Below are 17,498 nucleotides of genomic sequence, written 5' to 3'. Positions count from 1 at the left end.
GCTGATTGTTCTGACAAAGCCCAAAAACCGAAAAATGTATGGTCCCAAGCATTTCGGATATGGGGTACTCAACCTATAGAGAGTGTATAAGGCGATGTTTACATGTGAGAGATTCTGAAGGTGAGCAGGTAGGTGGGACGAGAGGAGATCACTTAAATCGGTGCAGACTAGAGGGGCTAAGATGGTCTGTTTCCGTACTGTAATTGTTATGTTGTTTTTTTATATCGATTTATATATATATATATATATATATATATATAATATATATATGTTGGTGATGAAGTCACTCCAATGAATGTTGAGGATGGAGCGGAGACAGCGCTAATGGAAGCGTTCTAGGAGCCGTAGGTGATGCCGGTAGAGGACCCATGATTCGGAGCCGAACAGGAGCGTGGGTATGACAACGGCTCTGTACATGCTGATCTTTGTGCGTTTTTTCAGGTGGTTTTTTTTTTCCAGACTCTTTTGTGTAGTCTTCCAAAGGCGCTATTTGCCTTGGTGAGTCTGTTGTCTATCTCGTTGTCGATCCTTGCATCAGATGAAATGGTGCAGTTGAGGTAGGTAAACTGGTTGACCGTTTTGAGTCCTGTGTGCCCGATGGAGATGTGGGGGTGGATTCATTGGAGTGACTTCATCATCAACATCGAAGTATTCGAGCTGGCAGAGTCCGCAAGCATCGAATCCACACTGCTGAAGACCCAACTGCGCTGGGTGGGTCACGTCTCCAGAATGGAGGACCATTGCCTTCCCAAGATCGTGTTATATGGCGAGCTCTCCACTGGCCACTGAGACAGAGGGGCACCAAAGAAGAGCTACAAGGACTGCTTAAAGAAATCTCTTAGTGCCTGCCACATTGACCACCGCCAGTGGGCTGATATCGCCTCCAACCGTGCATCTTGGCGCCTCACAGTTCAACGGGCAGCAACCTCCTTTGAAGAAGACTGCAGAGCCCACCTCACTGACAAAAGACAAAGGAGGAAAAACCCAACACCCAACCCCAACCAACCAATTTTCCCTTGCAACCGTGCCTGCCTGTCCCGCATCGGACTTGTCAGTCACCAACGAGCCTGCAGCAGACATGTACATACCCCTCCATAAATCTTCGTCTGCGAAGCCAAGCCAAAGAAGATATATATATATGTATGGAGTATGAATAAATGCATGTGTATGTGTGGTGTGTGTACATACAAATGTGGCCATGTATTGGGAGACTGAGTTCAAGAGTAGAGAGGTTGTGTTGCAAAAGAGACCCCACTTGGAGTATTGTGTCCAGTTCTGGTCACCTCATTACAGGAAAGATGTGGAAAGCTGTGTGCGGAAAAGATTGGCCAGGATGCTGCCTGGATTGAGGAAACGAGCCTTATGAGGCAAGGTTAGCAGAACTGGGAGCGCAGAAAGTTGAGAAGTCGACAAGGTTCTGAGAGGCATAAATAAGGTGGATGGCCGGCAGCTTTTATTTTTCCTGGGCCGGGAGTGGCAAACACCAGGGGACATTTCTACAAAGTTTAGGGGTGTTTTTTTCACACAGAGAGTTGCCAGGGGTGGGGGCAGAAGCTGAAACATTTAAGGGACTCTTAGACAGGCACATGGATGGAAGAAAAACAGAGGGTAATGAGTTAGAAAGGCTCTTATTTTGGTAGGAATAAATAGGTCAGCACAACATAGAGGGCTGAATGGCTAGTATTGTTCTATATGTTATTCTACATTTCATGAAATGTGTAGGTGTTTCTCAGAGTGGGGGAGAAAGAGTTTTGATCTGATTATATGGCATGAATCTCAGTCCCCATTCCGCAACGTGTTCAGCTCTCCGATCTCTGATACATTTCCGCCCAGTGCGGAGGGGACGGATTAGGGAGGGAATCGTCTGGGAATTCGTGCCTTTAAAATTCAGAATTAATCTCTGTCGATGTCAACATTTCAGAATGTCCGGCTTTTGTGTCTGTGAAGCTCAGTGAGGCAAATAGCCAACCCCTCACCCAGGGGCAGTTGGAGACTGGGGCAAAGGCAGGTGGGGGGAAGGTGGGTGGAGAGAGGTGGGGAATGATGGACTGACAGATGGTCCCGTACAATCAGTAACAAAGAAAGCAGATCGGGGAATCTGAGTTGCAACAGCCAGTTGCTCATCGATAATGTGGAGAGATTGGAAAAGATGTTTCATGTTGACTGCCTGCTCTCTTTTCCACTTGGCGGCGGGGGGGGGGGGGGGGGGGGGGGAACACAAATTAATTAAAGATTTGCCTTCTGCAGCCATCATGACCATGAGGAAGGGGCACTGGAGGAGAGCGATGGATGACGTGTCTGGTGGCTCCCAATCCTCAAATGAAAGCCTGTCAGCAACCCCACCCCCCCCCCCCCCCCCCCAGGAGGCTTGGTGCGACACCAAAAATCCCAGCGAATTTCTACGGAGGTGTGGTGGAAAGTGCGTTGTCTGGCCGCGCCACGGCCTAGTGTGGGGACACCAATACTGCCAGCGAACGCAACCCAGGACGTCGCAGGCAAAACCCTCCCCCACCATCAAGAACATCCATGGGGGGAGGAGTCACGTGATGGAGTAGTGGCCGGACGGTGAACTCCAGCCCCCTCCAGAAAAGTCGGGAAAAACAAAGGAAAACACAAAGGCACAGAAATAAAAGTTACAGAAAAGTGAGTATAAAGGTGGAAAGAAGATGGCGTCAAAAAAAGAAAAATCAAAATCAACGGTAAGAAGAGAGGAAGAGAAGACAACGGAGGAAAAAGGTGAAGGCCTTACCTGTCCGAAGAGGCCCGCTGCGGAGAGAGAAATCCGCTTCCTCAGGTCGGTAAATAATGGACTACAAAAATGGCTCGCTGGGCCGAGTAAAAGTGCGCAACCGCGCATGCGCGATGCGCATGAAAAAAACACACCGACGGGAGGGGGGACCAGCTGGGGAGTCCATCTCCACAGCCGGCAACGACAGCTGCAGAACACCTGCAGCAAGAAGAGACCACAGAAGACAATAGAAACAAGAAAGAAGAGAAGGAAAGGGCAACAAAGAAACAACAGATGGCCAACCCAGAGGGAGAAGAAGAGGAAGAGTACAGTGAAATAGAAGAAGAAAAGAAAGGCAAGATAAAGGAGGTACTTTCTCTTATTAAGGGATACATGGAGTCATTTAAAGAATGGCAAACACAGGAATTTAATGATTTAAGAAAAAGAATAAACAACACAGAAGAGAAAATGAATAAAATAGATATGACCTTAACAGAAATGGGAAAGAAAATGGACAAGATGGAAGAGCGGGCAGTAGCAGCAGAAATGGAGGTAGAAGACTTAAAAAAGAAATTGGAGGAATCTAATAAAAAAACTAAAGAGACACAAGAACTACTAGCTCAAAAAATAGATACAATGGAAAATTATAACAGAAGAAATAACATAAAGATAGTGGGCCTTAAGGAAGATGAAGAAGGCAAGAATATGAGAGAGTTTATAAAAGATTGGATCCCTAAGACCCTAGGATGTCCAGAACTACAGCAAGAAATGGAAATAGAAAGGGCACATAGAGTATTGGCCTCTAAACCACAACCACAACAAAAACCAAGATCTATTGTAGTAAAATTCCTAAGATATACTACAAGAGAAAAGGTACTGGAGAAGACAATGGAAAAAGTAAGAGAGGGCAACAAACCACTGGAGTATAAAGGGCAAAAAATCTTCATTTATCCAGATATAAGTTTTGAACTCCTAAAGAAGAGAAAAGAGTTCAATACAGCAAAGGCGATTTTATGGAAGAAAGGGTATAAATTTATACTAAAGCATCCAGCGGTATTGAAAATATTTATTCCAGGACAACAAAACAGACTATTCTCGGATCCAGAAGAAGCACGAAAATTTGCAGAACAACTACAAAAATAGACTGAGGGAGGAAGACGGGTAATGAGAGTAAAAATGATCACGATTGATATGTATGTGGGTAAAGACAGGAATAGACTGAGGGATGAAGACGGGTAATGAGAGTAAAAATGATCACGATTGATATGTATGCGGGTAAAGAGGTATAAGAGTGAATAGAGACAATGTGCATACGTGAATGTATCTGTACTTAGAGGAAAATATAGATAGTATAGACAAGAATTAATAAGGGAAGGTAATGGAATAGAGAGAATAAGGAGGGAATTAAAAGAGTGACCTTGGTGACATATGAAAAGTGAAATCTTTTCTGGGGGGGACTGGGTGGGGGGAAATAGCGGTCACTGCAAAATCAGTTGACGCTTGCGAGTGGATTCGCAAATCCAAATGGAGAGGGGAGATGTGGTTGTCCAACAAGGGATAAAGGACAACTCAGGAGGGGAAGGGGAGATTGGGGATAAAGAAGATAGAAATAGGAGAATAAGGAAAATGTTGGATGTTGTAGGAATGTTGTCTTATAAAGAGTTGAAAATAAGAAAACAGAAATGGAAAAGGAGGAAAGGTAATGATGGAAAAACGGAAAGAGAAGATAAACAAAATATAAAAGGGCTACGCTGAACTATATGACTTTAAATATTAATGGAATACATAACCAAATTAAAAGGAAGAAACTACTAAATTTAAATGAATAAATGTATTCCATTAGAAAAGATAACATATAGGTTAAGAAATAATATTGAAATATTCGAACAAGTATGGGAGCCTTACATTAAATACAATAGCGAAAACCTATCGGGGACAAACATTACCTAAGTTGATGGAAGGAGAAGGAAAGAAAAGAATGGACTCAGTAGAATTTCTGGTGTATTTTTGTTGAATGACAACATTGTCTGACTGGCTTAATGGAACCTAGATTGTATTCCTAAAATGGATGAGAGGGGGGTGGTTGGGGGGTGGCTTGGGAGGAGCGAGGTGTGGGGGAGAAAAAGTCACTGTATATGTGTGAAAAAGAAATAGTGTATATCATGGCTAATGTGATTTATGGTGTGAAAAATAAAAAATTTTAAAAAAAAGAACATCCATGGGGGAGGCCATCGGGGAGGAGCAGCAGATCATCAAGGTGTCGGGGACCGGTGGCGGCAGCAGTGGGGAAGTGTTGGGGACTGGTCGCCATGGTGGAGAGGGATTGGGGACCACTGCTGGCAGTGGGGAGGTGTTGGGGACCGGTGGTAGCAATGGGGAGATGTCAGGAACTGGTGCTGGTGGCAGTGGGGATGTGTTGGGAACCGGTGGTGGTGGGGACATGGCCCACAAAGTGCCCGACGGATGTGACAACCGCACAGACCGGGGGAGGTGGGCGGGGTGACACCAGCTGTCATCCTCCTGCACGACAACCAAGACAGGAAACTGTGACAGGAACGCTGGCCAATCGCAAGCCAACGTTCTGATGACACAGGGGCCCTGACATCAGTCCCTAGGGCACATATAAATGCAACGCCCAGTGCAATAAACCAGTCTCGATTTCAAGGCTTTGGTGTGCGCGTCGCTCTTCTCTGCGAACACTATAATTTACTATTAAAGTCTAGGGATAATTCTCCAGATAAGATTTAAAAATTCCCTTTCATATATTACTCTAGATTTATGGCGATTATTGTAAAAATCAATTTAAATATTGAAAAAGGGAAGGGAGTCCGGCAGAGAAATGCAGGTGTGCATGATAACGAACGTATAAGCAGCAGTCTCGGACCTTGTTCGGAGTCTCAGTTGGTTGTGGATATCTAAGCCTCTGTGTATCTGCAAATAAAGGGTGCATGGATTGAAGTACATTGGGCCTGGAGTTATTTCCTAGGAGCCATTCTGGACAGCGAGTACTGGCGTTGCGGACAGCAAGGAAGGTTTTCAAAGCTTGCGGAGGGATCTGGACTGGCCGGAAAAATGGGCTGATAAATGGTAGCTGGAATCCCATGCAGACAAACGTGAGGCATTGCATTCTGGGAGGACAAACCAAGGAAGGACATACACGGTAAAAGTGCAGTGGAACAGAGATCTGGGAACACAGATTGTGGCGTCACAGGTGGATAAGGTTGTACAGAGAGCTTTTGGCACCTTAGCCTTTACTTTGAATATAGGAGCTGGGATGCTTGAGTAAAGACATTGGTGAGGCCAAATTGTGTGTTATTTTGGTCACCAAACAACAGAAAAAGTATCAATAAGATAGAAAGAGTGCAGATTTACTAGGATGTTGCCTGGATTTCAGGGACTGTGTTACAGGGAGAGGTTAACCAGGTAGGGACTTTATTCCCTGGAACATAGAAGAATGAGGGGAGATTTGATCGAGGTATTTAAAATTATGAGGGGGACAGATGGGTCGGCTTTTGGCATGAGGGTGGGTGAGATACAGAGGACATGGGTTAAGGGTGAAGAGGGGGAATTTCTTCACACAGAGAGTGGAACGAGCTGCCAATTGAAGTGATGAATGCAAGCTCAATTTAAGAATTTGGACAGGTACATGGGCTCAATTTTAACATCTAAGAAAAATTTGGACAGGTACATGGATAGGAGAGGTAATGGAGGGCTATTGACTGGGTGCAGGTCAGTGAGACGAGGCAGAAATATGGTTTGGCACAGACTAGAAAGGCAGAAGGGGCCTGTTTCCATGCTGTAATGTTCTGGGGTTCTCTGGTGCTAAGGTCCGAATCTGAGGAGAGGACAGAGGAGGAGGTGAAGGACACTGGGGCGGCCCGGTCAGCGCAGTGCCAGTAAGCATCAGCAATCAGGGCCGGGTTTCAAATCCCACGCTGTCTGCTGTTCTCCCTGTGTCTGCGTGGGGTTTCCTCTGGGGGCTCCAGTTTCCTCCCACCATTCGAAATGTACTGGGTGGGAGGGGGGTGTTGAATTGGGTTGCACGGGCTCGAAATGGCCTGTTTACCATGTTGTACGTCTAAATTTTAAAAATACATTACCGACGTTTCAGAAATGTGGTAAGAAAGAAAGTGGAAAGTTTTAGAGCCAAAAATATTTTTCTAAGTACATAAGGGGGGTGGGGGGGAGAAAATAACCAGAGCAAAACTCCTCGGGAATCAGTGTGGTCAACTCTGTGGGGAGCCCCAGGAAATGGGCAAGGCCCTCAAATAGAACTGCTTTCACTGTGGAGAACTTGGGGCAGACAATGGGTAGTGTGTTGACAACAGTATTATGGTTGAGGAGGCGCTGAAGATCCTGACATGTACGAAGGTAGATAAATCCAAGGACACTGAAGAACTTGCATGTGCCCTGACTGAGATTCATGACTCGTCATTAAATTACTAGAAGACCGGAGGGTGTCAGATGTTGTACGTGGATGGGATAGGGCAGTGGTTTTCAAACTTTTCTTCTTTCCACTTACATTCCACCTTGAGTAATCCCTATACCGAAGGTGCCCCGAGATTACTTAAGGTGGGATGCGAGTGGGAAGAAGGGAAGATTGAGAATCACTGCTCTGGACCCATTACTGAAATATTTTGCTTGAGAAAAAAATGTAATTGGCCCATTTCCTCTGGGAGTTCTGAAACTGGGCACATAACGAGTCAATAAGGGATGATTAAAACAGTGGTTCTCAAACTTTTTCTTCCCACTCACATCCCACTTTAAGCAACCCCTGACTAATCACAGAGCACCGATGGTATAGGGATTACTTAAAGTGGGATGTGAGTGGAAAGAAAAAAGTTGGGAAACCCTTCTCTAAAACATTTAGTGGACTGGTGCAATTAACAACCAAAGATGGGGAAGACATTATGCAGTGATCCCATCTGGACCAGTTACATTTGTATCTGGACTGTACCCTAAAGAACGAGAGGTCGGCCGGGGAAAGGGTGCAATGCAGATTTGCCAAAAAGACACCAGCCCTCAAAAGCGTTAAAATTGTCCCTTAAAACACACTGTTTTGTGAAAACTAAGGAGTTTGTATGTTCTCCCAGTGTCTGCGTGGATCCTCTCTGGGGGAGGGGCTCCGGTTTCCTCCCACCGTTCAAAACAAAACGTACCAGGGGTGTAGGCTAATGGGGTATAAATTGGGCAGCACGGGCTCGTAGGCTGGAATGGCCTGTTACTGTGCTGCAGGTCTAAATTTAAACACATAATCTGATTGTTGGATTTAAGCATTGTAAGAATTTAAGGCAGAAATTGGGAAACCATTTGCCCTGGTTGGCGTAGCGGGTTAGTACAATGCTGTGGCAGCGCCAGTGTCCAGGGCCAAGGTTCCAATCCGGCGCTGTCTGTCCTATCCTACGTTCTCGCCCCCATGTGGGTTTCCTCTGGGTGCTCCGATTTCTTCCCGCCCTTCAAGACGTATCCGGGGGTTGTGGGGTCAACTGGGCGGCACAGGGTCATGGGCCGGGAGGACCTGTTACCGTGCTGTACATCTCTAAGCAAACTAACACGAGAGGGGAGGGAGGCGAGGTTTCTCTCTCCCCCCACCCCCACCCCCACCCCCACCCCCACCTCAGGGTCCAGAACGAAGAAACAATCTTTAAAGTTGGAGCAAGCAGTTCAGGAAATAAACCTTTTCACAATCGGTTAGCGTAAATTTTGAACCCTCAACAAGAATGTCGTGCTCACCCGCGTCTAATTAGGCTGAGGTGGGTGGATTTCAGAGTGTTGAGAAACTGACCTCTCTGGATCTGTTACAATCTGATGGAGCAGTCATTGATGCTCTCCGCTCTCTAACAACTTGACCCCTGCAGGTAGCCTGCACCTTTCTAAGAAGCATTGACACAGGCCGGGTTTAAGTTTTGACATTTTATTTAAAATATCTCAGAAACAAGCAACACCTTCAGTGAAATCTGCCACAGGTGATAAATTCTCCTTCGCAACAGTAAGAGAATATAATTGTACTTTCAGGCACATGCCATTTTTTTTCCAAGTTGAAAAAATACAATATTCAGCCCCACCATGACAGCCAAAAAGTCTCTAAACACAGAAAGTTCTTGTACAAAAAAAGTTCCATATATATATATATATATATATATAAAATTAACAAAAAATATATATAAATAAATAATGTGATCTATACTTGTCCGTAACCATTACAGTCTTGCACATAAACTTCGGGGCCAATGAATCTTTGTTTTTTCTTCTTGCTTTGTTTCGTAGAGACATACACACACACAGACAGTCACCCACTCAGAGAGACTGTCTCACAGTCTCTCTCATATATACACAGTCACCTACTCAGAGACTGTCTCACACAGGGACATGGTCTCATACACACAGTCTCGCACACACACTGAGGACGACCCCGGGCCGGGGGTCGGGGAGGGGTGGGGTCTCCGCCTTGGCCACACGTCACATCCCCGCGTGGGCTGCCGAGAGCTGGAGCAGCACCACTCGCCTTTTCTCCAGCGGGGAAGGGCCGGCCGGCGGCGGGCGAACGAGGAGTGGCCGGTGCGCGGCCAGGTGCTTCCTCAGGTAGGCTTGGCGGCGGAACGTCTTGGCGCAGAGCGGGCAGTCGAGCGGGCCGGTTCGGCCCGGGGGCTCCGTCTTGGGGGCAGCAGCGGCGACGGCCCCGACCCCCCTGGGACGGTGCCAGCGGCAGTGGGAGGCCAGGTTGGCGGGGCAGCTGAACACCTTGCCGCATTCGCCGCAGCGGTACTCCACCCGGGCGATGCCTGAACACCGATGCTGGGCCAGCGGCAGGGCGCCGGCGAACTCCTCCTTGCACAGCTGGCACACGAAGCCGCCCAGCGGCTGGCCCTCGCTCCTCGGCGCCGCCCCGTCCCGGCCGCCGGCCGCCGCGCACCTCGAGCCTGGCTCCTCCCCCCACGCCGGGCTGGGGAAGGATTCGGCCGCGGCGGGCGAGCTGGAGTCGGCCGGCCGGCCCGTGCGCTCGGCCCGGCGGCCCGGCGCGCCGCAGAAGGGGCCGGGGGAGCCTCCGCGCACCCTGTAGGAGACGGGTGCGGCTCGGTGGGTCCTCTTCACCAGGAACCCTCGGGGCATCTTCGGCCGCGACCCTCCCTTCCCAAAGGGCTGCTCCTGGAGGCTGGGAAGGAAGATGCGCTGAGCACCTCTCCCACCCACCCCCTCCGGCTTGGATCTGGCCGTCTGCACCCACTCCTCCGGCTTGGCTCTGATCACCTGCACCCACCCCTCCGGCTTGGCTCTGATCGCCTGCACCCACCCCTCCGGCTTGGCTCTGATCGCCTGCACCCACCCCTCCGGCTTGGCTCTGATCGCCTGCACCCACCCCTCCGGCTTGGCTCTGATCGCCTGCACCCACCCCTCCGGCTTGGCTCTGATCGCCTGCACCCACCCCTCCGGCTTGGCTCTGATCGCCTGCACCCACCCCTCCGGCTTGGCTCTGATCGCCTGCACCCACCCCTCCGGCTTGGCTCTGATCGCCTGCACCCACCCCTCCGGCTTGGCTCTGATCGCCTGCACCCACCCCTCCGGCTTGGCTCTGATCGCCTGCACCCACCCCTCCGGCTTGGCTCTGATCGCCTGCACCCACCCACACCCCCCCTCCCCCCTGCTCCGGCTTGGATCTGGTCGCTTGCAGCCCTGCTCCTGGGTATTTAAAGGCTCCCCCGTCCCATTGTCCTGCCCCCCCCCTCCCACCCCAGTCCCCCAGCAGATGGCTGGGGAGGGGGGAGTCAATCGCACAAAGGGTGTAATCTGATCCGAGGAGGGGACTGGCGACTCTCCCAGGAGGCGCCAGATGTACCTGTTCGGACGCGTGTTTGTTTCCCACCCCCTCCCCCGTTATGTAAAGGACTGCCGCGGCGGGGGTGGGGGGTGGGGGGGGGGGGCACACGTCTGGCCCTGCTCCTATGGAGAACACACGTGCCGGGCCTTTGTCCACATTCAATGGAGACAGGGAAATAGAAATAGAGAGAGAGAGAGGGGGGGGGGGGGGGGCCTTCCTGGCGGGGGCGGTGTGCATAGAGAGAGAGGGCGGCGGGGGGGGGGGGGGGTCCCTTAACGTCTCCAAGCGGTGCTTGATCTTACGGAGGCCAGAGCTCTTTTGTCTGCAGCAGATCAGACTTCATGTAATATATAATCATATAATCGTTTACAGCACGGAAACAGGCCATGTCGGCCCTTCAAGTCCGTACCGGTTCACTTGAACAACTCCACTAGCTCCTCCGCAATTTGCCATTTGGACCTGAGCTGACTTGAGACCTCAGACGTCTGAATCACACAAAGCCCTGAGGTGGGGAAGAAGTTGGGGGGGGGGGGGGGGGGGTTTGTTGGCAGAGAGAAAATAGGAGGTGGGGGGAGAAGGGGCAGCGTTGGAACGAGATGGAAGAGGCAAGGTTGGCCAGAGAAAGAGACTTGTCCTTGGGCAGATGAGAAACCATCAAACATAGTAGAAGTCCTAAAAGGAACATTGGGTGGGCTCTCTCTGGGGTAGCATGTATCAGAATCGGAACTTTTGTCATGAAATTCGGGGTTTTGCGGCAGCATCTTAGCGCAGACATTCATATTATAACCATCTTACGCCATTATATAAAAATAATAGTGCACAAAAAGTCAGCCAGTGTCTGCGGTTCACTGTCCGTTCAGGAATCTGATGGTGGAGGGGAAGACGCTGTCCTTGTGCTTGTCTTCATGCTCCTGGACCTTTTTCCCCTGATGATGGCAGAATGAAGAGGGCACGGCCTGGGTGGTGGGGTCTTTGAGGATAGAGGCTGCTTTCTTAAGACACCGCCTCATGTTGATGGAGTGGAGTCTGGTGCCTGTGATGTCACAGGCCGGTTAACAACCCTCTGGAGTTTATTCTTGTTCTGAGAGTTGGCGCCTCCATCCCAGGCAGTGATGCAGTTGGCAAGAATGTTCCCCACGGTACCACCTGTAGAAGTTTTAAAGGATTTTCGGTGACATCTCTTCAGGGACCTCACAAAGTCTGGCTGCAAGCGAGCCTTCTTTGTGGTTGCGTCAACATGGAGGCTGGAGGACAGATCCTTGAAGATATTGACACCCAGGAATTTGAAGTTCTTGGCCCTCTCCACTATTGAGCCCTCGATGAGGACTGGGTCGTGCTCCCCTGACTTCCTCCTGAAGTCCACAATCATCTCCTTGGTTTTACTGACGTTGAGTATTGTAGTTGTTACACCGTTCAACGAGCCGATATATCTCCTTCCTGTACGCTTTCTTATTACCATTTGGGATTCTGTCGACAACCATGCAAACTTGTAAGTAGTTTTGGAATTGTGCCTGGCCACACAGTCATGGGTGTATAACGAGCAGCTGATTGGTCCCAGACACAAATATCAGCAGTTTGTGAACAAGTCACACCATTCAACTACAGGACCACGTGGTAATGACTTGCGTGCCACGAGGCGAACGAAGGAAGGGAAATCAAGGGCAATGGGAGAGTGGGAGAGGAAGAGCAAAACAGACCGACGAAGCGAGAGAGGGATGAGAGGACAACAAGCTGATACAGAGTGTAGGAGGAGTCTGTGGACACTGGTGGAAGTAAAAAACAACGCTGGAGAAACACAGTGTCCTTTATAGAGCAAAGAGAGAGAAATGTAACCAACAATTCGGGCCTTTCATCAAGGTGTGATATCTTGTATTTTGTTTCTCTTTCTTTGCTCTATAAAGTACTCTGTTTTTTTTTCCTTGAAGAAGGGCTCAGGCCAGAAACGTCGGCAATATATCTTTGTCTCCGATAGATGCTGAATAGACCAGCTGAGCTCCTCTGGCCCATGATCCAAATTTATCCAGCCTGTAGGCACCATTAGGGATCTGGCCCACGGTCCAAATTTATCCAGCCTGTAGGCACCATTAGGGATCCAAATTTATCCAGTCTGCAGGAATGATTGGGGATCAGGCCCGCAGGAATGATTGGGGATCCGGCCCGCGATCCAAATTTATCCAGTCCACAGGAATGATTAGGAGATCCGGCCCGTGAAGAAGTCTTGAAACTTTTTTAATTTTAAAATTTAGACATACAGCATGGTGACAGGCCATTTTGGCCCACATATCTGTGCTGCCAAATTTGCACCCAATTAACCTACAACCCCCGGTAAGTTTTGAATAGTGGGAGGAAACTGGAGCTCCCGGGGGGAAAATCCACGCAGACACAGGGAGAACATACAAACTTCTTACAGGCATTGTGGGATTCGAACCCTGGCTCTGATCACTTCACTGCAGACCCCCCCCCCATCGGTGTGGTACTGCCTCAGTGCAGACCCCCGTCAGTAAGGTACTGCCTCAGTACAGACCCCCGTCGCTGGGGTACTGCCTTAGTACAGGCCCCCATCCTCATCAGTGTGATATTATCTCAGAAAAAAGCCACACTGCCCTCGTTTCTCCCCCACCCCTCCCCCCCACCTCCATTGCCAACACGAACCTGGCACTGGACCAAGCACCTGTCCCGACTCTGTGACTGCCGACCCTTTGAGGGACCATTTGTCGGTATTGCCTTTAATCTTAGATAGGGCAGTAAAGTGACTGGAGGCGTTGTGGACAGCGAGGAAGGCTTTCAAAGCTTGCAGAGGGATCTGGACCAGTTTGCAAAATAATGGGCTGAAAAATGGCAAATGGAATTTAATACAGACAAGGGTGAGGTGTTGCATTTTGGAAGGACAAACCAAGAAAGGACGTACATGGTAAATGATCGGTGACTGAGGAGTGTGGTAGAACAGAGGGATCTGGGAATACAGGTACATTGTTCCCTGAAAGTGGCGTGACAGGTGGACAGGGTTGTAAAGAGAGCTTTTGGCATATTGTCATCATAAATCAAAGTATTGAGTACAGGAGTTGGGATGTTATGGTAAAGTTGTATAAGACATTGGTGAGGTGAAATTTGGAGGATTATGTGAAGATTTGGTCACATAACTACAGGAAATGTCTCAATAAGATTGAAAGAGTCCAGAGAAGATTTATTAGGATGTTGCCCGGACTTCAGGAACTGAGTTACAGGGAAATGTTAAACAGGTTAGGACTTTATTCCCTGAAGCATAGAAGAATGAGGGGAGATTTGATAGAAGTATTTAAAATTATGAAGGGGATCGATGGAGTAAATGTAGGTCGGCTTTTACCACTGAGGGTCAGTGAGATATAAACCAGAGGACATGGGTTGAGGGTTAAAGGGGAAAAGTTTTGGGGGAGCATGAGGGGGAACTTCTTCACACAGAGAGCGGTGGGAGCATGGACCAAGCTGAAATGGTGAATGCAGGCTCAATTTCAACACTCAAGAATTTGGCCAGGTAGATGGATTGGAAAGATGTGGAGGGCTATGAACTGGGTTCTGCTCAGTGGGACTGGGCAGAAAAATGGACCAGAATAGACTAGAAGGGCTGAGGGGCCCTTGTTCCTGTGCTGTAATGTTGTATGGTTCTGTGGTTCTAAAGTGGATTTCATTTCCGGTCACTGTACAGAGGGAACTCTCAAGTCAAAATAGCCCCCTTTAAACTGCAGCCCCTGGGTGGCCCTCCTGAGACCTGTGAGCGATCACTGAGGCAAAGGTGCTGGAAGCTCCTTTAAATCGCAGGGGGATCAACCCATTTAAATCACCAACATGGCGATTGAAGGGGGATCCCGCTACTGCGGTGACACATCACGCAATCACCGGAAGTACAGCTGGATGTTCGGATGCTGGCACGCATGCCCGCCGACGTCACCTGAATAAGCCATTTTCCTGCTCAAATCGCCCATGGACGCGACCTAGGTAAGTTTGACAGGGTCCCCTGACTACCCCTGAGGTAGGTCAGGGACCCGGTTGGATTCCGATGGGGTTGACTGGGTCAGGCCTTTTCAAACTACCATGTAACTGGGACGTTAATTGCCCGGTTCACCCCGTTTACATGGCGGTTTGAAAAGGCCTTGTATTTCTGCCACGGGGTGGTCAGCGCAGCGCGATTGCAGCGCCAGCGACTGGGGATCAAATTCGCTGTTGCTTGTAGGGAGTTTGTGCATTTCCCCAACCCCCCACCCCCTATGTTTGCATGGGTTTTCCCTGGTTTCCTCCCACCCTTATTTAATTTGGGTGCCACTGGGATGGGGGTATGGTGAGGGGTTATTGGTTGTCAGTAAAATTGAAACACTAAAATGAAACTGCAGAAAATAGATTACAGCAGTGGCCACTCACTTGTCGCTCCCTGATCCTTGTCTGAATAAAGCCAACAAGACTCCATAAAAGATTTTACTGCATAAAATGTTGCTCTCTCTGCCCACCCCCCAAAAGGTAAATGAAACATCGCAGCACATGGTTAAGATCTGGGACAGAGAAAAGTAATATTAAAACAAAAAAAAAATTGGAGAATTGTTGAGCTGTCGGTGAAACATGGCAGCGGTGGTCAACAAGGGAATGTCAGCAGCTCGGAATCGCCGACAAGGCTGACTGGAAACGTTAGCAAGTCCCTCACCTCTCCAGGGCGATGAAATGGAGTGCTGCTTTGATGCGTAACACAGACAGACAGACACACACACACACACATACAAAAAGAGAGTCTGCTTGGCACACGACCCTATTCATTCCCCCCCCCCCCCCTGTGTATTTTGGCTGATTTGCATCTGACTGGAGGCTGTATAATGGTTGGTTCCCTCCCTCCCCAAGGGATTAATTCTTATGGTCAAGGACCCAACAGACATCCATCCCAAGCGCTCATGTATTACCATAAAGCTGCTCGTGTTATTAACCCCTGCTGCAGAGCTGAAAGACAAGCCTCACCAATCAATAATGAATGAGCAATACTTCCATCGCTAGCTCTCCCTTGTTCTCACTCTCTCTCTCTCTTTATCTCACACAGTCTCCTTTTTCACTTTCACACTCTCACACACTTTATCACACATGCACACTCATAGACTCCTTACACACAGTATCCTTTCTCTCTCACACACACACTTTATCACACGCATGCACGCATATATAGTCTCCTACACACACAGTCTTTCTCACACTTTCTCTCACACAAATATAGTCTCCTTACACACACACACACACACACACACACAGAATCTCCTTTCTCACACACACACTTTCTCTATCACACGCATGCTTGGACATATAGTTTACACACAGTCTCCTTTCTCTCTCACACATTGATTGTCTCCTTTCACACACACACACAGTCTCCTTTCTCCCTCACATAGTACACACTTTCTCTCACAAACACACTCCCAAGAAAATTTACCTCTCTCCTACTAAAACATGAAAGTCCACGGACTCTGCGATTGATGTTAAAAGCTCAACACTGGGGAAACGCAGCAGGTCAAACAGTGTACCTAAATATTAGCAAAGATAAAGACACATCCCTGAGTCCTTCAGCAACCAGGGCAGCACGGTTCATGTAGCAGTTAGGCCAGCAACTGGGGGATTTGAATCTGGCGCCGTCTGTAAGGGGTTCCCTCCAGGGACTCCGATTTCCTCCCACCACCACCCCCCCCCTTCAGAAACATATCAAGGATTGAAGGTCAACTGGGCGGCATGGGGTTGTGGGCCGATTGTGCTCATTACCATTGCCATTTCTGTCATGCCTTCCACAAGATCAAGGTGTTTTACAGCTGGTGAAATGCATTGATTTGTTTTGTGATCACTGTGGGTCATCGACAGTTCCGTACGGAACACGATTTCCCACTCGAAAATCCGTTTTACTGATAGGTATCAGCCCCAGCACCTCAGAGAGAATTCTTGGGTCCCGAGGTTCCTTTATGTAGAAGAGCTGGCAGAGTTTAATATGTAACAAAACAATTCCTCATGCAGGACTTCGTGAAGTTTGGCATTGGGAGCCCTTCATGTTTTCAGAGAAACAGAAGGCAGAAAGGAAGATGGTACCACTGATCTGGTCCCGAAGAGGAGGGGGGGGGGAGAGCCATTTATTGATTAAGGAGATTTCTAATCCATTTCCCCACCTGCTGTTGACTCCATCCACAAATTCCTCTTGCCATACTTATGCTACTACACACTGAGGGTTTTTTGTTTGAGATAAACAGATTATTAATCAGAACTGTACATGAGGTGAAAGTCGAGCTGTGGGGGAGGCCCACAGTCTGGGGCAGCCATTCTCAATGGGGGGTGGGAGGGGATTTTATTATACCTCACACCACATAAAGACTTCTCGGTAGAAGTACAGTAGGAACTGACTAAACTTGACTGCTTCATAGGGAAGGGAAGGGGGCCGCCATAGCCAAAAATAAAATTAAAGTCTGGGAACATCTGGAGCCCAAAGATGAACATCCAAACACTTCCCCACTGTCATCAGATTTCTGAACCACAGGATAACTCAGGCTCTGATAGCTCTGTGGTTAGAGCATTGGTCCTGTAAAACCAGGGGTTGTGGGGTGTGAGGTGCTGGATAAAGTAGTGACTCTTAAAGTATTACATGACTAATTTTTTAAAAAATGTAAAATGATGCATTTAATGACAATACAATTCCGATTTGTGCTCGGGCCTGGAACATTGGTTATGTATTTTATCTTTGCATGCCATTTGATCTGCTGAGCTGTGTTTTAACTGGAAATATTGCATCCAGTTCAGGAAGGATGCAGAGAGGGTGTAGTGGAGATTTACCAGGATGTGGCTTGAATTGAAGAACGCGTCTTATGAGGCTAGGTTAACCGAGCTTTTCTCCTTGACTTAATACGAGATTATGAGAGGCATAGATAGGGTGGGCAGCCGGCGCCCTTTTTCCTCGGGGCAAGAGGATGTCCG

The sequence above is a fragment of the Narcine bancroftii genome, chromosome 8, assembly GCF_036971445.1.
Source record: "Narcine bancroftii isolate sNarBan1 chromosome 8, sNarBan1.hap1, whole genome shotgun sequence".
Taxonomy (NCBI): domain Eukaryota; kingdom Metazoa; phylum Chordata; class Chondrichthyes; order Torpediniformes; family Narcinidae; genus Narcine; species Narcine bancroftii.
Note: the sequence above shows the minus strand (reverse complement) of the source record.